Source organism: Meriones unguiculatus, chromosome 2, assembly GCF_030254825.1.
Source record: "Meriones unguiculatus strain TT.TT164.6M chromosome 2, Bangor_MerUng_6.1, whole genome shotgun sequence".
Taxonomy (NCBI): domain Eukaryota; kingdom Metazoa; phylum Chordata; class Mammalia; order Rodentia; family Muridae; genus Meriones; species Meriones unguiculatus.
Genome location: NC_083350.1, coordinates 76,811,559 through 76,833,043, shown reverse-complemented (window position 1 = coordinate 76,833,043; position 21,485 = coordinate 76,811,559). Strand labels below are relative to the sequence as shown.

The window sequence follows — 21,485 nt, the reverse complement described above, 5'->3', positions numbered from 1 at the left end:
AAGATGATGCACATAGATTGTATATGGAAGAGGTTTATTAGATGGAGATGAAGGGTGAGAGAGGAGAGAGTGAGACACGATAGGGAGGAGAGGTGGGGCGTCCCAACAGAGAAAGGTGAGAGGGCAAGAGAGGAGAGGGCAAGAGAGATACAAAGTGGTGAGTTGATCCCTTTAAAGACTTAACCGTGCCTGCCAGGTGTGGCTAGCTGTGTGTGTGGGAGGATACACATGATGTCGTCAGAGGTTCCTAGAAAACCCAGAAGCAGGCTGCCTAAATACTAACATGGCCTCCATATGGATAGTGACAGATCCCACAGGCTGGTTTCAGTCCCAAAAATTGATTCCCTGGTCAAATGCCACCTTTGAGCCCCAGGTTGCAGTCTGCACTGCTGACTAACACAGGCTGTAAGTTGGGGTTCCTGTCTCTCTGTCCTTGGCATGGCGGTTGACAAGACTCAAGGAAACACTTGACTACTGTTTACCATCAATACAAGGCTCTAGATGAGGAGCTACGGAAGACATACACAGAATTAGGCATGGGGGGTCTGGTTCAGAGCAATGGTGCCCTCTCTGGGAATGCTCTAGAGGGAGGTCCATGGGTCCAGCCACCCAGAAGCTTTCCAGACCATCTCTCTGAGTTTGTATTAAAACTTCAATACATAGTGGTGATTGATTAAATATTTGGTTATTGGTGACCCACTTAATCTTCATTAGCCCTTTTTTGAAGGCTGAGGGGCAGGTTGAAAGTCTTGGTTTTAATCAAGCTTCATTCTTCCTAGTGACACTCCCAAGCCTAAGGCTATCCAGGAGAACCTAACCTGTTAGAAGAATCACATCATTGGCATACAAGGTTACCCAATTTTCTTTAGAGTTCAATATTTGAGAAGCCCAGAAACAGATGAAGACTAGATACAGGCTCCATTGTCACAGGGCTAAAACAAGAAATGACTCCACCCATCATAGGCAAATATGTGAGCATAAAATTCTATTGAAAGAAAGTGGAGAATATATAAAGACAACAGACAAAACCTAAACTTTCAATCCAAGATGCTATTCAGGTGAAATTAAATGACTTGAATCAGGCTCTTACCTACTCCAGGCAGGCATCAAGTTTGTATGTTGCTGGGGATTGCCTTAAACTTCTGACTTTTCTGCCTCTGTCTCCTGGATTTCTGTTATTACAGGCATGTAGCACTGTACCTGGTTTATGGTGTGCTGGGAGGGAACCCAGGGCTTTGTCTACCAGTTGAGCTGTTAGTACTTAGGCAGCTGCTTCTGGGTTGCCTAGCAATCTATGATGTCATCGTGTGTCACCCACCAGGTTGACACACCTGGCATGAGCAGTTCAGTTGCTCCATAAAAGAACCTTCCTGCCACTTTGCTTCCCTCTTGCACTCTTGCTCTTCCTTTCTCTGTTGGGGTGCCCCCCTCCCACCATGTCTCTCTCTTTCCTTTTCCACTCTCTCTCTCCACCTCCATCCAATAAATCTCTTTTATATAATACCTGCTGTGTGCTTGGCATCATTTTTAAATAAATACTAACACCTTAAAAAAATCTTTTTTAGGGCCTAGAGAAAGGCTCAGAGGTTAAGAACCTGGCTGCTTTTCCAGAGGTTAGAGCTCTTTTCCCAGCTTCCACATGGTCGCTCACAATTGTCTGTAATCTAGTTCCAGGGATCCAATGCTTCTTCTGGTTTCCCTGGGTACCAGGTACCCATATGTTCCCGTACTTTTAATATCTATTTTATTTTAGTTTCTTATATCTCTTTCTCTCTACTCTACCCCAATCCCTTCCAACACCCCAACACCAAGTAAGAGATAAAGGTAGTTAGTGGGGACAGGGGCCAGAGTTCTCTTAGGATACTTCCTGCTGGTTAGGGTCGTGGTTACTTAGGGCAAGTCCAATCCTTTTAGGAGACCTCCAACCTCTCCTCACACTGCAACAATGGCAACCAGGAGAAGCAGAGGGAAGCACCAGAAGCCGTCTTCTTCCTGGAGCCCCCTTTCTCTCTCCAGGCTCTGGAATTTATTCCCTCTCAGAGTCCTCAGATTTAAACTATCTGCAGTTGGCAAAGGGCCCCTCTCAGAGCCCCAATGAGGCAAATAGTCTGCTGCTGTGGACTGTCTGAATCAGTCCCACATCCCACACCTGGAATCAAAACAAAAACGTTTCCCCTCTCTGTTTGGAAAAAAAAAAAAAAAGGCTTTTCTTTTCATATGAATGAGACTCGCTATTGCTTTTTTAAAAGGAGATGATCAAGAAACCAAACCCTTTTTTGGATCAATAGTTTATTTTATAATCTGATAACTCTCAGTTGCTTTTGTCTAGGAAGGGCTTGTATTTTTGTTGTTGAGCCTCCAGCTAGGACTCCAAAGCCATTTCCTAATGGCAAGAAGTTTCCTCATGTATCTCTCTTGGATATGCATTCAACAACCGAATGACCCCTTTTATCACATGGTCTACAACCCCTGGGAAACTTAAACGTTCTTGCCAAGAACCCATTCTCTGTCAGATTGTACCGTATTTCTCAGATTTAACACACCGGCCATTTTGAGCTCTGAGGATTTTAGCACCTTGGTCACAATTTCTTTTCAAGTGACCCAATTTACTGCAATTGAAGCAGCGAACATTTTGCTATCCTAAGGCTTTAGTGGCTACTGAGAAAGCTAATGGTGGTAATCTCTTAGCCCAAGGCTGCTCCTCTGGTAGCTCAATTTGCTCAAGATTAAGCTTTTTTCTTGAAATGGGCTTTTTCCCTTAAACCTTTTTGCCCCATACAGTCTTCTGCTCCTCCCAGCCCCTCGCCTCATGCAGGGACTGTGGGAACTTAACAACAAAAGTGCTTGGAGCAGAGCTGAATGGCAACTGTGGAAACTCTGGCTCTTAGTTACCAAATGTTCTCCCTTTTTTCCAAGCATTTCAGCCTCTACCTGAAAATTTTCTAGTTGCACTACCAACTCTGTGATCCTTTCTAAAATGAGTGAATCTTCTGATTTTTAAAAAATTTCATCCATTTTTTTGTTGTTTCTCAAACCCCTTTTTTGTGATTTCTTTTTTTTTATTATCATTTATTACAATTTATTCAATTTGTATCCTGGCTGTGGCCCCCTCCCTCCCTCCTCTCCCTCTATGCCCCTCCACTGATAGTGGAGTTCTTCCTCCCCTTCTATTTGACCCTAGCCAATCAGGTCTTATCAGGACTGGTTGCATTATCTTCCTCTGTGGCCTGGCAAGGCTGCACCCCCCCCCCCCCAGGGGATGGTGATCAGAGAGCCTGCCATTGAATTCATTCCAGAGAAAGTCCCTGCTCCCCTTGGAGACTGGGTCTATGGGCTACATCTGAGCTGGGGTTTTAGGTCCTCTCCATGCATTGCCCTTGGTTGGGGTATTGGTCTCTGCAGGGCTCCCAGGGCTCAGTATTTTTGGCTCTGTTGGTCTCCTTTTGGAGCTCCTGTCTCCTCCAGCTCTTTCTACCTCCCCCTCCTTTCATAAAATTCCATGCCCTCTGCCCAAAGTTTGGCTATGAGTCTCAGCCTCTGCTTCGATACCTCGGATCAGTAGAGTCTTTCAATGCCCCTCTGTGGTAGGCTCCTGTCCTGTTCCCTGTCTTCTCCCTGTCTATCATGTTTGTCCTGCTGAATGAGGATTGAGCACCTTCCCTAGGGTCCTCCTTGTTGTTTAGCTTCTTTAGCACTATAGATTTTAGTATGTTTATCCTATATTATATGTCTAATATCCACTTATAAGTGAGTATATACCAGGTGTGTCTTTCTGCTTCTGGGTTGCTTCACTCAAGATGATCTTTTCTAGTTCCTGCCATTTGCTTGCAACTTTCATGATTTCCTTGTTTTAAGTTGCTGATTAGTATTCCATTGTGTAAATGTACCACAGTTTCTGTATCCATTCCTCCACTGAAGGTCATCTAGGTTATTTCCAGCTTCTGGCTATCACAAATAGAGCTGCTATGAACATGAGTTCTCACAGCCTTCTTTAAAATGGAATGGAGGAAAACAAAGAAGCAAAACTAGAAAATCTCCTCTGGGAGTAAAGTGGCAGAGAAACCAGCAGTAGCAGCCACAGTAAACCTTTTCCTTACATCCTGAAACAGTATATTCCTTTCTTCTACCCTGCTATCTCCTCTAATGCATTAGCCATTATTCTAAGCCCAAGGCTTGGGGTCACTTGTTATTGTTACTTTTTATATTATTTTGGTTTCTTCATGTCTCTATTCTAAACTCTATATCTGGGGCACCTGTTAGTGTTACTTTTTAGCTCTACTTTATTTTGGTTTCTTATGCTTCTTCCTCCCTGCTCCACCCCAATCCCTTCCAATACCCCAAAACCAGGTAGGAGGGAAGGAACGTTAGTAGAGAGATGGAGTATAATTTTTGTTAGCTACTTTTTACTGGTTCGGATTGTATGGTTCCTTGTGGAAAGTCCAATCTTCATTTCAGGATATCCTCAGCTTCTCATCAAACTACATCAACAGCAATCATAAGCAGTAGCGGGGAGCACCAGCAGCCTTCTTCTTTCTTGGAGCTCTGTTCTCTTTCTGGGCCCTGGCATTTATTCTCTCTCAGAGTTCTCAGATCTAAACTATCAGCAGCTGGCAAAGGGCCCCTCGCAGAGCCTGTATGAGGCAAAAAGACAATTTGATTCCTACACCTGGAATCAAAACAAAAGCATGTTTACATCCACAGCAGTTGTACGAATAAGCAAAACACTCATACACACAAAATACTAAAATAAAATATGTTCTATTTTGATTCATTTATTTATTTATTTTTGGTTTTTTGAACCAGGGTTTCTCTATGTAGCCTTGGCTGTCCTAACTGGCTTTGTTAACCAGGATGGCCTCGAACTCACAGAGATCTGCCTGCCCCTGCCTCCCCAAAACAGGCCTGTGCCACCATGCCCAGCTATTTTAAATATTTTTAAAAGTAGCTTAAGGGGGCTAGACAGATGGCTCAGTGCTGCTCTTTCAGAAGACCCAGGTTCAGCTCCTAGTACCCATGTGTGTCAGCCCACAACCACCCGTGACCCCAGCTCTGGGAGTGTTTGATAACTCTGGCCTGTGGACACTCACGTACACGCGCATAGATCAACAGAAATACAAATAAGTAAAATTAGTAACCATAAATCTTTAAATGGAGTGTAGAGGGGCTGGAGAGATGGCTCAGTGGCTTAAGAGCACTGGCTGCTCTTCCAGAGGAGCTGGAGTCAATTCTTAGCCCCACGTGGTGGCTCACAACCATATAGAACTTCAACCACAGGAGACCTGTTGCTCTCTTATGGCCTCCATAGAGGCCATGTGCACAAACATACAGGCATACACATAAAAAATAATCATTTATTTTTTTTTTTTTAAAAATGCCTTAGAGGGCTGCTGAGGTGGCTCAGCAGTTAAGAGCCATCTTAACTGCATTTTCAGAGGTCCTGAGTTCAATTCCCAGCAACCACATGGTGGCTCACAACCATCTGTAGTGGGATCCAATTCATTGTTTTGGTGTGCATGAAGACAGAGCACTCATATACATAAAATACATGAATAAATAAATCTTTTAAAAATGCCTTAAAGTATTTAAAAAGATAAAGAAATAATAACTATGAAAAAAGTGAAACATTGTAAAAGTGAAACATTGCTTTGGGTGATGGGTTTTGGGGGAAGGGTTGTTGTTTTTGTTTTATTTTGTTCTTTTTGGTTTTTTGATACAAGGTTTCTCTGTGTAGCTTTGGCTGTCCTAGAACTCACTCCATAAACTAGGCTGACCTAAAACTCATAGAGGTCTTGCCTGTCTCTGCCTCCTGAGTGCTGGGATTAAAGGCATATAAAATGCCTGACAGAATGAAACATTGTAAATAAATATATAGACATAAAGCAAGAATAGATGAATTTGAAAAAATAGGAATCTCAAAGAGATAGTCAGTGCAATTTTGAAAAATTTGATAAAAGAAGGAAAATCTAGGTTGAGATGACACATTGGAGATCAAATTGACAAGCTGGGGGAGGTGGAGAAGGCCTTTAATCCCAGCACTCAGGGAGGCAGAGGCAGGTGGATCCCTTTGAGTTTGACGCCAGCCTGGTCTACAGAGACAGTCCAGGACAGCCAGGACTGTTACAGGAAGAAAACCTGAGTTGAAACAAAAACTTAGCCTGGCTGGGGAGCACAGCCATGTAATTCTGGCACACGGGGAGGCAGAGGCAGGCAGATGTCTGTGAGTTGGGGGCCAGCCTGGTCTACAACGATAGTTCAAGACAACCAATGCTACACAGAAAAACTGTCTTGAAAACAACAACAAAAGCAAGTCCAGGACAGCCTGAGCTACATAGAGAGAAACCCCCCACCCCCACCCCCCCCACCCCCCGCAAAAAAAAAAGATTGAGGCATATACTCAAAACACAATGCAAGGAGATAAAACTGGATACAATTAGCATCAACTTAGAATTAAGCATTTTAACAGAAGAAGACAGCAAATGTCTGGCTTGTCTGCTTCTCCAGGAGGAGCAAGTCTCACATGGTGAGGAATGCTCTAAACAAAACTGGACTCTGGATGCCAGACACCTCAACCCAAAACCAAATGTCCACTGCTATCCTTCACCCCATCAACAATAAAAAGGAAGAAACTCATAGGCGAGTATCTCACAAAACCTCCAAAGACAACAGAGAAAACCAAGAAAGAAAGAAGAAAGCATGACAGCTAAGACGGAGCAGAGTATAGGAAGTGATCTAAAACTGCAGGGAAGCGCAGAGCCTAAACTCTTTGGAATAGTGAAGTGAGCAGATGGCAGGCTGCATAAGGCCACGGGCCCTGCGTGTCTGCTGGTGAGGTTGATACTTTGTCGCCATGCCAGCGAACTGGAGAAAACTAGATGAAAGGGGAAAGGTTAGAATGGTGTAAAAAGCAATTGGATATTTGCACCTGAAGCTCAGTAGATTCTAGGTAGGAAACCAACGTAATGAGGAATGAACACTTATGAAAACCCCAGAGGTTTAATATTTTTGTTATTATCCACTTTTTGCTTGTCTAGTGCTGCCAATAGGACACAGGGAGGGCCTAGCACACACACTAGGCAAGAACTCTTATCATCACAGAGCTACCACCCTGCCCTGAAATATTCATCACATAGAAGCAAGGCAGCCAAAGAGGAGGCCAAAGGAAGAGGAATGAGCAGGGCGTGGAGATGCACGCTGCGAGCCCAGCACCCGGCAGGCTGAAGAAGGGAGATGTCCACAGTTACAAGGCAAAAAACTTCTTAACCACTGAGCCATCTCTCCAGCCCCGCGAAAATACCTTCTGAAAAAAGGAAAGGAAAGAAAGGAAAGACAAGACGGCACTGGAAGGACAGGCAGTGGTTGAAAGCACTTCCGTTCCCAGCACACACACACGGCGGCTCAGCACACACACGGCGGCTCAGCACACACACGGCGGCTCAGCACACACACGGCGGCTCAGCACACACACGGCGGCTCAGCACACACACGGCGGCTCAGCACACACACGGCGGCTCAGCACACACATGGCGGCTCACAACCTCTATAACTCCTGTTGCAGGGAACCCAGCGCCCTTTCCCAACCTCAGCGGGCACTGTGTGCACATGGTGCCCAGGCACAGACATAAAACACAGATTTACAAATAAAAGGAATCAAGAATAACAGAAACCTCTTAGAGTTAAGTGTTGAGGGTCCGTATTAGAGTAAGAGCAACATGGGAACCACATCAGAGGATGGAGAAACTCGTGGGGTCTGCTGGGCATGGGAAGGAAACATGTCACAGAGAGGAGAGGAGCACACAGTGGGGAGAGAGGAACACACAGTGGGGAGAGAGGAGATACCACAGGAGGGAGAGCCTTGAAGGAGACAAGAGGCTCTCCCTTTGAAGACAATAGGAAGTTGCAGGCCAGGGGAGAGAGACTTCGGTAGAATGGAGAAGGGGATTCCTGCCAGATAAGGAGAGATGAGGCCATTGCTGGGAGTGAGAGAGTGGGGGGCTTTTCCTCCTCTACTTGAGAATGAAATACATTCCCAGATCTGTCTTAAAAAAAAAAAAAAAGGCTGGAGAGATGGCTCAGCGGTTAAGAGCACTTGCTGCCCTTCTCAAAGGACTCAGGTTCAGTTCCCGCTCTCCACACTACAGTTCCTGTCTGTAGAACTCCAGTTCCAGGGGTTCTGACCTTCTAGGCACGCACATGGTACACATACATGCATGCACACAAAACACTTATGCACGTAGAATAAAAATAAATAACATCTTTAAAAAATAGCGCAGTGGGTAAAGGCACTTGTAACCAAGCTTGACAACGTCCACATGGTGGAAGGAGCGGGCTGCCTCCTGTCCCCTGACCTCTACGCTTGTATCACAAGGATTTTTTATTTTTTTAAGTTTAGTTTTTAGATTTGTGTGCGTGCATGCGTGCATGTGCGTGTGTGTGTGTGCGTGTGCATGTGTATTATACATATACACATACGCCACAGCACACCCACGAAGGTCAGAGGACAATTTGCTGGAAGTGGTTCTCTCCTCCATTGTATAGATTCTAAGGACTGAACTCAACCCAAGGTGAAAGGACAGAATCTTCTGTCTCCACAAAGCTGTCCTCTGACCTCTGTGTGTGTGCTCTGTGGCACATGCCACATATACACACACACACACACACGCGCACACGCAAGAATAAGTAAAAAGTTGTTTAAGTATTTTGAAAAAAAAGAAAAATATATGCAGGTGTGATGGTGCACACCTTTAATCCCAGCACTTGGGAGGCAGAAGTAGACACCTGTCTGAGGCCAGCCTGGTCTACACAGGAGTTCCAGGACGGCTGGAGCTGCATCACAAAGAAAGACTCTGTCTCAAAAAGAAAAAATTCAAGCTTAAAGTGTGTTGGATTGTTTCAATGGAAATTATAAAGTGAAAAAAGTATTTGATCCTGGTCTCAAACTAAAAAAATGTAAAATTATGCTATTTTTAGGATCAAAAGCTCCAGTGAAAATTTCCCATTTTTTATAAGACGTAACCGGCACGGTACAGGTTCCCCAGTTGTCCAAGGATTCACGGCCAATAGATAATTCCACGCAGAGGAAAACATCACTGTGACCTCGCCAGTCTTGATGGGCTCATTTGAAATTTGAGACAGTCTGGCCAAAGCTTAGTAAAAGTTTATCTTTTCACTGCTATTAATCAAACAATAGTATAAACTATATCCATAAAGTTACTGTTTAAATTACTTTCGAGAATAAATTATGTTCTGATATCCTGAGCATACCATACTTAGTAACAATTTACATATGACTCATAAACGTCTTAATCTTAAAGTTTTCTTTAGCAGCTCCACTATTTTTATTGTTGCTTGATTTTAAAATAAAACTGAACTTGCAAAGATATTCTATCATTCAGAATTAAATTAATTTTACTAGGCTCGTATGCAACCAAAATGTTATTTCATATAAGACAAAGCTATTTTATGTTAGTTTAATTTGTCTTCTGTTTTATTTTACAGTGCAAAACAGAAGATGACAAATTGCAATAGAAATAGTTAAATTAGCTGGGTGTGGTAGCGTCAGTGCCTGTAATCTTAGCACTTGGGAGAGATGTAAGGATAAAGGGAGTTCTAGATCAACCTGGCTACAGCATGACACTATCTTGAGAAAGAAAGGAAAAAAGGGGAGCAGAATAGAGTTACAAGGGACAGGCAACAGGGGAGGAATTTCAGGCCGTCAGGGCACACCTGTAATCTCAGCACTTAGGAGCTGAAGACGGGAGAATCAGAAGTTCAGGGGTCTTCCTTGGCTCCAGACCAAGCTTTCGGACAACCTGGAATATACGAAATTCTGTCTGAGAACAAAACAAAACAACAAAAATTTATATCTGGGTCTGAGAATATAGCTTAGTGGGAGAATACTTGACTAGCACGGGTGAAGTCTGAGGCTCAATTTGCAGGACTCCATAACAAAGCAAACCCATCTCAATCTGACAACAGCCCAGCTGTTCGAAACAAATGTTTTCCTCATTTCCCAGATAGGGAACTGGACCAGAGTGATGCTCATGTATACGTTTGTGTTCAGCTGGAGGCCAAGGTCATATGTCTTCCTCTGTCACTCTGCTCGGGGTTTTCTGCAACAATCTCTCACTCAGCCTGGACCTCCCTGGTTAGCTCCTCTGGCTGGCCAGGAAGCCCCTGGAGTTCTCCTACCTCTGCTTTCACAATGCTGGGATTATGGGTGCATGTGACCAGGCCTGGCTTTTTTTTTTTTTTTTTTTTTTTAATGTGAGTGCTGTGGATGGAACTTGAGTCCTCATGCTTGTACAGCAAGCACGTTAGCCACTGAACTACCTCCCCAAGTATTTATTGAATCTGATAAATAAGATAATATAGTCCAAAATAAATAAGATAATAAATAAATAAGATAATATAGTCCAAAACATAGAAATGTAAGGGTAGTGGCTAAAGAAACTCCATTTTATGCCAAGCGTCTATCTTGGTACCCACTATCCATTTGTCTCTGATTATAGTCCCTGGAGGGTAAGTTCCAAGTAACTCTGACTCAATAAGCCCCACCCAAAAATGTACAGCTGTGACCATCTACTTGTTATGATGTGACTAACTGCTCTTTTGGCTTCTGTAATTTGCTTATGTAGATACTCAATGATTGTTTCAAGCTTTAACCACTTAACTTGGCAGAACAGATCAGTTTTTGCTTGTTTGTATAGATCCTGAAGGCCTTCTTGTAGTTTTCTCCTTTAAAAGCCCTTCCCCATACCCCTCCTTCACAATAAACTTGAGATTTGGCATTAAGGTTCTCATTCTGCTAATCAATAAATCTTTTACTTATAATTTTTTAAAGATTTATTTATTATTTATACAACATTCTGTCTGCACACCAGATCTTACTATAGATGGTTGTGAGCCACCATGTGGTTGACTGGGAATTGAGCTCAGGACCTTTGGAAGAACAGCGAGTGTTCTTAACCTTTGAGCCATCTCTCCAGCCCCTTTACTTATAATTGAATTAAGTCTGTGGTCTTTTCCCAAGCTCCATAACGTAACTGACAGTAAACATCAGCTGCAGCCACCTACTCCAGCCACCGTAAGGAAGAGGCTCACTTCCTACGTTAGTGGGAACCAGTGGACAGAAAACGTCACTTCTCTGTTTTGGATATGTTTTCATTACATATGCATTCATGTTCTTTCAACACTTGGGTGCTCATTTTGCAGGAGGATACCAATGGGGCCATGCCACAAATGCGTACCGAGAGCCAGTGCAGTACTGCTACAAGTGACTAACTACAAAAATGACATTTTTTTTTTTTCAGTGCTGGATATGCAATCCAGAACTTCTTGCATAGTAAGAATGTGCTCTCCTGAGCTCCACCACTGCCCCTACAATTGATTTTATACATCCCGGGGAAATAGGTTGCCAAGACATCCTTGGATACCCAAATCTACAGGTGCTGAGACTCTTTGTAGAGGCTTCCTTGATATTTGATTGAACCCACAAACATTCTCTGGTATACCTTAAGCCCTCTCTGGGCTCTTACTAACACCCAATATAAATGCTATGTAAATACTTATGATGCTATGCTGTTTGGAAAACTGACAGGTAGTTTGTAGATGTTCAATGTACCCAGAGATGTTTACTTTTTGTTTTTAATTTTTTTTAGATTTATTTATTTTTATTTTATGTCTATTTGAGTGCTTTGCTTGCATGTACATCTGTGTACCGCATGCATTCCTGGTGCCCTTAGGGGTCAGAAGAGAGTGTCAGGTCTCCTAGAAGTTACAGAGTTATGGATAGTTGAGCTACTGTGGGTGCTAGAAATCAAACATGGGTCTTCTGCAAGAACAACAAATGCTCACAGCCACTGAGCCATCTCTCCAGCCCTACTTTTTGTTTTTTGAAAAATGATGTTCAGTACTGGTAACATACCTCAGTGGTAGAACTGCCTAACTTATGAGGAACCCTGGATTTGGGTTGAAGAAAGAAAATAAAATCGGAAGATTGCTATGAGTTCAAGGTCAGCCTTGGCTACAGGCCCTCTCTCAACAACAACAAAATAAACAAAGCAAAGGATGGGGAGGGATGTAGCCCAGTTGGCAGAGAGTTTGTTGCCAAACAGTCAAAAAATAGTCCTGGGTTGTCTAACTGTGGGAATCCAGCATCACATAAACCAGGTTTGGGTACACACACCTGTATATCCTCAAAACCCAGAGGTAGAAGCAAGAGGATCAGAGGTGGTTGTGGTTGTTTTTCAAGAGAGGATCAGAAATTTAAGGTCATCCCCAATAACATATTGAGTTTGGGGTCAGGGCAGCCTGAAGTGCTTGAGATTATGTTTTAGGGGAAAAAAGAAGGAAAGAAAATTTTGATTCTAGGTTGATGAAGTCTTCAGAGGTAGCACCCTCGGATTCAGAGAACTGATTGACTACATAGTCCAAAACGTGCCTGGATTTCCAACTATCACATTTTCTGTGTTTATTTTGTACTCACATAATGCTTATATGGATTTGGTGTTGGACTGTTTGATCTGCAAATGACCTTGAAAGGTCATGCATGTGTAGTTGCAAGTGGGAACACTTATGCCTAGCCATGAGAGGCCTGCCCTGCAGGGGAGGGGTACTTGAGAGTGCAGGGCCCAAAGATAAATTCTACTGAATACCAGATTGTGTCTACCTGAGTCATCTCCCTAGGACAAATGAATGACAAGATCAAATGAAAGGGGATGTCAAAGTAAATCTGCCCACGTCTGTGTCACTGCAAAAGACACACATTAAAAGCAAAGCCAAACTCTATAAGCCTGATGTGTGTAGGTCATTGCCCTGAAGTGTCCGGGGGGTGATAAAGCTGAAACGATCGTGAACATTTTGGAGTTAAAACAAACTTTCCTACTGTCTACACTGTGAGTACTCTGTCATGGGAGAAAGTTGTGGTCAGAGGTAGCAAAGGAGAGGCCTACATCTTCAACCTAACAATTGAGGGCACCATTTCTGTTTTCACCGGCCAATTCCTTCTCATCGAACATAAACAAAGGCTCTCTTACAGCAGTCCTAAAAGCTGTTGGTAGCCCTGCAGTGGGCTAGAAAAGCTCCTTCACATGGCTTCTCTGAACTAGGACTCTGCATGTAGAATAAAGTACAGACAGCTCTCCACATCCACAGTCCCTCTCCCTGGAGGGTTAACCAGCCACAGAGCAACAGTATTCTGAAAAAGATTTCCAGAAATCAAAACTTGGGTTTGCCAGGAAGAGTACTGAATTTGTAGGAATCATGAATTAGGCATTATGAGTAACTTAGAGAGAATTTAAAACTGGGGATGGCTTAGGTTGCAGTGTAGTTGCTGGACAGTTTGCCTAGCTCGTACGCACAAACTCCCAGAAAACACATAAATCTATAAGTCACAGTACTCGGCACTCAGAGCAGGTCAGAGGCAGGAGTGTCATTCTGAGGCTTCGTCGCCCTTTACTGCTGTGGCCGTATTTGTGTTCCCCATAAGTTGTATACTTCTGTTCCCCATATAGTGGTATACTTGGTCCCCAGCTGTTTGGGGAGGTTCTGGAACTTTTAGGAGCCTTCCTGTAGGGGTGGGCTTTGCAAAGGTCAGTCCTTCTGCTTCCTGCACGTGGATGGAGGTACGAACTCTCAACTTCCTACTCTGACCATCTGCTGCTCTGCCTTCCTTAACGTATGGACTCCCGCTTTGGGAGTCAAAATAAACTCTTTCTTCTGTAAGTTGATTTTTTTTCATGGTGCTTACTACAGCAATAGAAAAATAACCAATAAGCTGGGTGTGGTGGCGCACGCCTTTGTTCCCAGCACTCATCGAGGCAGAGACTCATGGATTGCTGTGAGTTCAAGGCCAGCCTGTCTAAATGAGACCCTGTATAAGAAGGAAGGAAGGAAGGAAGGAAGGAAGGAAGGAAGGAAGGAAGGAAGGAAGAAGCCAGCCCATGGAGATAAAGAGAGAAAGGAACGAAGAATGAACAGGGAAGATGAGTGTAACGGTGCACTCATATAATTCTAGTGCTCAGATAAATAGAAGTGCTAAGTGACCCAGAAGGGAAAAAAAAATCCATTAGCTTCCAAAGACTTAGAGAAATCTTTTTCTTTATCCAAAAAGTCTTTTACACAGTTCCTAAGCATAATCACATCTCAGCATTTGGAGACAGCACCTGTTGTCCAAGCTAACACCCCTTGTCCTTCTGCAAGATCTGTCACATTTTAGTGAGATTGCTGGCCAACATGGTGGCTACCACACCAAGGTTCATCTTTCTCACATATGAGAGAAAATATGGAATGATTTAGGTGGCCAACCTTCAGGAGGCAATATCCTTTTCAGAAAGCAAACTTTATGTTCCTACCATACCCAAATGTTTGATCTTTAGAGACTATAATTTAATCATCTAGTTAAGACAGAAACAGAGCCTCTCAGTGAGTCGCAGTGAAATTTCTCAAAGTGCATTCTACATATTTGGCTTTCTCTGCTCTGCATAATCTGGGCATTTCCCTCTCTTGCTTCCCTTACCTCCCCCCTGTACAGTTTTGAATTGAATGCCAATTGTTAGGAGCTCTTATCAGGAAGATAAAGGCCTGCTGTGATAGCACCCGTTTGTAGTCTCAGTTGGAGATCAATGTGAGATGCTGTGGTTCACAGCTATCTTGGGAGACATAATAAAAACCAGGACTGCCAGGGTTACACAGGAACACCTTGATTCGAATACATCAAAACTAAAAACAAAAACAAGAAAGATGAAACAGAGGCTGGCCTCCAGAAAATTCTCATGGGTGTAATGACTGAGAAGGAGACCATGTGGGGAGTGAAACAAAGCAGAACACACGATTCTCCTGAAAGCTTCCGGGTTAGAAGCCAGAAGTAAGACATGGGCATCTGCGCTTTATTTCCTGAGTGCTGGGGACCAAGCCCAGGACCTTGGACACACAGGGTACTTCATCACTGAGGCATATCCCTAGCTTTGCAGGGCCAGGATGAGGGGGCCTTACAGGAGCCTATTCTTAGCTCAATGATAGATGATAGGTAGATGATAGATAGACAGACAGATAGCAACCATTTCTCATGTGTCTTCCCCCATCCTGTGTGTGTGGTTTATGCATGCATGTACACATGTAAGTTAGTGTCCTTGCTTGTGTGTGTGTGTGTGTGTGTGTGCGCTTGTGGAGGTCAGAGATGAATATTAAATATCCTTTATCTTTCTCCACCTTTTTTAGAGAGAGTGTCTTTCAACTCAGGGGCTGGCTCTTTGATCACCTCCCTCTGAGAGGGGAGCAGCCTTGCCAGGCCACAGAGGAAGACAATGCAGCCAGTCCTGATGAGACCTGATAGGCTAGGGTCAGAGGGAAGGGGAGGAGGACCTCCACTATCAGTGGACTGTGGGAGGGGCATAGGAGAAGAAGAGGGAGGGAGGTTGGGATTGGAAGGGGATGAGGGAGGGGGCTGCAGCTGGGATACAAGGTGAATAAATTGTAACTAATAAATTTTTTTTTTTTTTTAAAGGGAGAGTGTCTTGCCGAACCTTGTTATTTTGGCTGACTGGCTGGCCAATGAGTCCCTGCAGCCCTAAGATCTGCCTGTCTCTACTCTGGCCCCTGGTACTCCGGCTCTGTTCACAGAACATGTGCCTCACCTGGCATTTATGTGGGTGCTGGTCACCTCGTGCTCCTGCAGTAATCTCTTTACCCGCTGGACCATCTCGCAGGCTCTGTTCATGTCCCTTTGCATCTTAGCCGCCCTGAAGGGCCTAGTCCCAAGGGTGCTTTCCGCTTTGCCTCAGTGCTGTGCTCTCCATCATCCATTCTGTTTTATGTCCTCTCCAGCACACTATCTGTGCCTCTCTCAGCACAGCGACCACCTTCTATGTGTCTCGTCCTGCAGATTCTTGCTAGAAGGCCCTGTCTAACCTTCCAGATTTCTGGATATAGCTACCCTATTTGACCCAGCTTTGTCTCTGTACAGCACACAACCCAGTGTCTTGAGTATACTAATAGGAATCATACAAGCCATGTTTGCGGAACAAAGGGGTCTTTTTCAAAAACGTTCAAGCAGACACAGATAAATGTACTAATGTGGAGATAGGAAGCTGCTCCGGAAGGTGGAATGCTGGGCTCAAAGCTCCATATATGGAAATGTGTGAGGAGATCTAAACTGCCTGGCTTGAAATAGAGGGAAAAGTGCTGCATAAGGAGAGAAGAGAAATGAGTGGTGAACGGGAGCTGGTGGCAACCATAACAGTCGCCGCTCACTCTGACCACCAGCTGGAAGGGAAGCAGGGGTTGCCAGAGTTGGAGAAGGCGCCAGTGATCCCTGCTCGCACTCTCTCTTCTAGCACTCTACCCCGCTTCCTGGCCTGGGCTCTCCGCTTCTCCACTCTAGAGAGAGATTCTATCAGAGGGCTCCTCTTCACGGGAGGCTGCAGCTTCAGCCTCACAGTAAGATGGGGAGGCACAGCATTCAGTTTTCTGGTTTCTTATCTGCCCTCTGCAGAGCCTGGGGTGTTGGAGGTTGGTCTAACACTAATTACTGACCCTCAAGATCTGGTTACTGCCCGGATAGACACACCTATCTTTGTTTGTGTAAACCTGCCTAAAGCATTATAACTGATTGGTTTATTAAATGGCCTCTACCTAAGGAGGGCAGAATGGGGTAAGCATGCTAAGGTTCCCTGGCTTGGAGAGGACAGAGAGAATCATGGGACAGACAGACAGGAAGAAAGGAAGGAGGATGCCAGGATGGGTTAGCCTGGAGAAGAAAATACATGGGGCCAGAGTGAAGGACTCTAATAAAGGTGTGAAAAAGTCCAGATGAAGAATAAAAGCAAGTATTTTTAAGATTATAAATGGAAGATAGGATGGTTAAGGAGGATGACATTGGATGGGGGCTGGGAGATGGGTGGTGAGGATACAGAGACAGTGTAAGTAGAATATCTGCCTGGTAAATAAGATGATTATAATTCTAACAGGTGTCTGTGCCTTGTTATTTGTGATGGCGGGTTAAGTAATGGCGCTGTGATAATCTTAGGGCAAATACTAAACATTATATAGCCCAACACTCATTTTTTATTTACAACACTGGGCTGAAAAGCAGGTACCCGGGTACCTGGGGAGACCATTTGTAGGGTTATTGCTACAATCTGCATGTGCTGTAGTGGCCTTTCGGGTGGTAGAAGGACCTGGGGGAAAGATGGGCATTTTGAAATGAATATGAATTTATGAACAAACTCTTACAGGCTACTCTCAGATTCACTTTTTTTTTTTTTTTTGAGACAGGGTGTCCTGGACTCACTCTGTAGACCGGGATGGCCTCAAACTCACAAAGCTCCACCTGCCTCTGCCTCTCCGAGTTCTGGGATCACAGGCCTGGGCCACTGAGCCCAGCTCAGATTCACTCTTGTGGAGGTTGCTTCAAACTGTAAAGCCTTCCACTGGGATTCCAGGTGTGAACCATCTCACCCAGCAACCTGAGATGCACTTTAAAGGTAGAAGCAAAGCCAGGTGGGGATGTAAAGCCTGAAGGAAAGGGAGGACTGACCAGTGACTTTTTCAGCTTTTTACAGCTTTTTCAGCTGTAAAAGGAAAACAGCAGGCTGGAGAAATAGCTCAGAGGTTAAAAAGCACTGGCTGTTCTCCCAAAGGTCCTGAATTCAATTCCCAGGAATCACATGGTGGCTCATAACCATCTATAATGAGATCTGGCGCCCTCTTCTGGCCTGCAGACACATGTGCAGGCAGTATAGTGTATAAATAATATATATATAAAACTTTAACAAGTTAAAAAAAAAGAGAAAACAGCAGCACAGGGTAGAGCGAGAGCTAGAGGACAGCCTTCTTCAGGCTCCAGGGATGCAGAGTGACTGCAGGGCTTGGCTGTCGCTGCTGGAGGGGACGCTTGTGAACCTGGAGCACACTTCCTCTGAGGACTTCAAGACATCCTCCGCTGCTCTTCCCATCCGTTCCAATCACTGTTCTCTCCAACCCTTTCCCCTCTGTCCCTGAGCCCCAACTCAGTCCGCAGCTTCCCCTCCTTCCCAGAGCTCTTGACAAAAGAAATTTGATCGGCAGACAATTCTGCGTTTGATCGCAGTCTTTAGTCCTTGAACCCATCTGGGTGAAGTCGGAGGAGTCTCAAGTCCCTACTTTGGGCCCAACTCATTGCACAGCAAAGCCATGAGACTGGGGAGGACGTCATCCTTTGGAGAGTTGCTGAGCCTGTTTGCTTATCACCATCACTGTTTGACTGGCTGTAACCTTGAAATTCTTCTTTTAAAAATTTTTTTTTAAAACACAGCGTTCTCATTCTGTGGTCCGAGCTGGCTTTAAATTCATCATGTAACCTAGGTGAGTCGCAAGCTAGTAGACTTCGTGCCTCTTGCCTCTGTCTCTAGAGTACTGGGATTATAGGCATGAGTCACCTGGTCTGGGTTTAGAATGTATGTGTAAAAATATATAGATAATGAATTTTCTTTTCTTTCGTTTTTTTTTTTTTTTTTTTAGACATGGCCTCAGTCTGTAGCCCAGGCTGGTTTCAAATTCATGGTGATGCCCTCTGAGTACTGGGACTGTAGGCCTGGGCTACCACTTACGGTAAAACTGACCTTCTTAGGTTTTTATATCATTATAATTCTTCATGCTGCCAAATAGAGACTGTGTGTTCATTACAGAACAGCTCATCTGCCCCTGAGCCCCATGCAACTCCTCTTTGTTTTTATGGATTGGGCAAACAGCATTTAGCAGAATGCCATCAAGGCCCATCAACGGCATAGCATGTGTCAGAATTCTTCCTTTTTAAGAATGAATAATATCCCACTATCCGTGTACACCAAATTTTGTTTATCCATTCACTCATCGATGGCTCTGTCTTAATTTTCAATAGTAAGGAAACTTTAAAGAGGGTGCCGTGTGGGAACAGTGGAGAGTCTCAGAAGACTGTGCTACCTTTTAAAGTGTGTCAGTTACAATTGTGCGCACGCGTGTGCGAAGGCTCCGCACGCCACATGCACACATACATGGTGCACATGAGGGGGTCCGATCGGCGCTTGCGGGACTCGATCGTCTCCCTCAACCTCCATGTGGGTTTGAGGTGTTTAACTTGGATTTAAAGTTTAATGACGAGGGCTTTTACTTGCCGAGCCATCTTGCCAGCCTAGTGCTGTCCTTAGACTACTGTCGACAAAGCTGCTGTGAGCACGGGCCTACGGTTACCTCAGTGTCTGCTTTCAGCTCCTTTGCGGGATAGTCCAGAAACTCCTGGATTATTAGATACAGCTTCCTTAGAGACATCGGTTCCAGTCTTTTTACCTCCTTCCCAGTGTAAAGTAGTGAAATGGCGCCTCCCCCATGCCAGGGGTAACTCGGCCGCCCACATCCCCAGCGGCTCAGTCTAGTTTTCTAACATCTGTTCTGGTGTGTCTTTGTAAGTGCACTGTCTGTGTGCCCCGGAACGGGAGTTCCTGAGAGTTGTGAGGCACCTGCTGTGGGTGCTGGAAACCTAACCTGGGCCCTCTGCAAGAGCAGCCAGCTCTCTTAACCAGTGCGCCTCTCCATCTTCTCAGCTTCTGCTTTGAAGAGACAGGTCTCATTCTGTAGCTCAGGCCGGTCTTGAACTCATGACAATCCTCCTCCCTCAGTTTCCTGAGTGATTCCTTCTTTCTTTCCTTCCTCCCTCCCTCTCTCTCTTTCTCGATTTTAGTTTAAGACAGAGTTTTACTATGCTGGCCAGGCTGCACTTGAACTTCCAAACCTCCTGCCTTAGCCCCAGCCTCCAAAGTAATTGTGATTGCAGGCCCGTGCCCCTGGGCCCTCCAGAATTCTTTTCTGTTCATGTTGTCTTCTTTAAAGATTTAGCTTATTTTTAATTATGTGTATGCAGGTTTTTCTACGTGGTATATACACTGGAATGTGGGTGTCTGCCAGAGCCAGAGGAGCTGGGTCCCCCGGAGCTCAGTAGTGATGCTGTGAGCCAAACTCCATCCTCGGCAAAAACAGTATTTGCTTTAACCACTGAGCCATCTCTCCAGCTTTGACAAGAGTTCTTCATATATTCTGGATATTAATCCATTCAGATATGTGGTTTGCACACTTTTTCTTTTTTGTTTTTTTTTTGAAACAGGGTCTCAGGCAGCCTTGAACTGGTTTCTGTAGCTGAGTTGACGGGGAAGTTACCGCGTCTCCTGTGTGAGTACTAGTCCATCACAGAACAGCCTAGTGACTGAGACGAGTCAGCCGGCCACCTCTGAACTGCTGGTAGCATCCTTTGGGGCACACAAGTTAACTTTTAAGTACAGTTCATCAAATTTTCTCTTGTGTTCACTGTGCTTTTTAGTATTATGGTCATAACTTAAAAAAAATTTTTTTTTTCCGGAGCTGAAGACCGGACCCAGGGCCTTGCCCTTGCTAGGCAAGCGCCTACCACTGAGCTAAACCCCCAACCCCCATAACTTAAAATTTAAAAACAGCTTATTAAGTGAAAATAATTAATTGAAACCAGAGCCAAGAAGCTCATTTTACACCTGGACATCAATTAAGCAAAGAAGCTGGTGAACTCACTCAGTCAAGCACTAAACGTCAGACGAGTGGCTCTCCACTGTGGGTCACGGCACACTCGGATCCAAACAATCCTTTCACAGGGGCCGCCGACAGCCATCGGAAAACACAGATATTTGCCTTACAATTCATAACAGTCGCAAAATTATACTTACGAAGTAGCGAAGAAAACAAATTTATGGTTGGGTTCACTGCAACCTGAGGGGTTGTATTAAAGGTTGTATTAAAGAGGAGGGAGACGGGTTCCTTCCCGGACTGTTGCTTGCCCTGCACGTAGACCAGGCTGGTGAGGTGTGGACGGCCTTCAAAGAATGCGTGTTTCTTCTTTCTTAGAAATGTGCACGCCTTCCCCTTGTGTTAGAAAAAGAAAGCGTTTAGAATGAAGAGTAACTCTGCACTTTTTTTGCGCTTCTCTCATTGCTGGCCTTTTTATTAGAGCAAGGCCACCCCTACTCCTAAAGAACTCGGGTCGGCTACCCAGAGCTACAGGTCTGAATACCTGCAGTCCCTGCCCCGTCAGCGTTTGTGGCTTTTCAGTAGGAACGGCTGAGGGGGGTCCCTCTGCCCTTCGCTCCCCACACACCGGGGAGCATGCGTGACTGGCGACTGTTAACGGATTCGCGGAGTCTCTCATCTAGGCCTCCCTTCGCGGTTTTAAGACAGGAATAAACCTGGTAGCTAGGAGAGGGGACGGGGTAGAGTAACTTTTCCAGCCCCAAGGAGGTGCTGTTTTTAGAAAAATTAAACCCAACAGCAACCCACCTCCAGGAGCTCCTAAGGTTTTAGAGCTGTAATCTCGTCCAGCAGAGACAGCGCCTGTCCCGCAGGGGTCTGCGGTCCTTAGCCAACCCCACCTTACACGGGCGCTGGCAAGCTTCAGACTCCGAGAACCGCCGCCCCCGCCCCCGGTGCCATCCGACCAGAGGCCAGCCGCCCCCCGC

The 21,485-nt window shown here is 44.9% G+C and overlaps 1 long non-coding RNA gene across 2 annotated transcripts; it reads right to left on the bottom strand.

Annotated features, from left to right (window-relative positions):
* Positions 1–4,386: 4,386 nt before the first annotated feature.
* Positions 4,387–21,483, bottom strand: LOC132652387 (uncharacterized). Of its 2 annotated transcripts, none has more exons than XR_009589899.1 (4): positions 21,307–21,483; positions 20,700–20,895; positions 9,724–9,809; positions 4,387–4,666 (listed from the first exon to the last, which is right to left on the bottom strand). It is a non-coding gene; the product is annotated as an uncharacterized LOC132652387 (long non-coding RNA). The 2 variants fall into 2 exon arrangements; XR_009589900.1 differs by having other exon boundaries at positions 4,387–4,631.
* Positions 21,484–21,485: the final 2 nt, after the last annotated feature.